This window comes from Aplysia californica, unplaced genomic scaffold (assembly GCF_000002075.1).
Source record: "Aplysia californica isolate F4 #8 unplaced genomic scaffold, AplCal3.0 scaffold00858, whole genome shotgun sequence".
Taxonomy (NCBI): domain Eukaryota; kingdom Metazoa; phylum Mollusca; class Gastropoda; order Aplysiida; family Aplysiidae; genus Aplysia; species Aplysia californica.
The window spans coordinates 273,850-274,825 of NW_004798128.1; positions in this window are offsets into that span (position 1 = coordinate 273,850).

A 976-nucleotide genomic window follows, 5' to 3' on the forward strand; every position below is an offset into this window, starting at 1 on the left:
GGCGGGCACCCCGTAGTGCAAAGTGCAAAGGAGCGAATTGTCCCCCTTGGCGTCGTTATTTTTAGTCGTGGAAGAAAATTTCGGTGTTTTTAATGACAATTTATTATTATTTTCCCAAATTTTGCGGGAAATTGGCTAAAACTCGCGAATTCATGAAAATGGTAAAAGATGCGCAAAAGTTGCGCTGAAGGCAAAAGTTGCGCGCGCAACTTGAGGGTTGCGCGCGCGAATTTCTCTGAGGACAGCAGTAAATTGTGCCGGTGAGGGCGTCAAAGTACCTTCATTTTGAAAAAAATAGGAGGCTGCCTGAGTTTAAAAGAGAATCGTTTTATTTGGCTATGGGTGCATGTGCATATGTATGTGTGTATTATTCACTATACTAATTATTAACAGTTAACATTGTCTTTTGTATGCATGGGTATGTGTCTTCGCTTGTAAAGTGTTTTACGGAACTCGCATCTGCATAAGGTCTTATGAGCGCACGGGACACATTAGACATTTTCAGTTTGTAGGAAATTTTGAATTTTTGCCCAGGTGGCGGCCGAAGCCTACTTCTATCGATTTTAGAGTTGACCACCATGGGATCTTTAACGTGCACAGCTTGCACACGGGACCTCCGAGATTTTTGGCCCCTGTCCGAGAAGGCTAAGTGTAGATCTTTCTTACCAAAAGATCACGAGTGTGACTGAAAGACAGCAGTAAGAAGGAGTCAAGGAGTAGGAGTAGAAAGGTTGCAGAAAGACAGAAAGAGCCAGGAGCCCAGAGGAGGGGGCAAAGGAGGTGAGGGGGCGGGGGCAGAAAGTGGAGGCGAAAGCAGACGACAGAACATTACTAGAGAGCAGGAAAGGAGGCGAAAGGAGGCAATTTTAAAGAAGATTTTCCCGTCGCTATCCGGATCCGAACCCGGGGCCTGTTGATTGAGAGGCGAACACCTTAACCTCTAGGACACTAGAGCCCCCTTTTGTTTGTGTGTGTG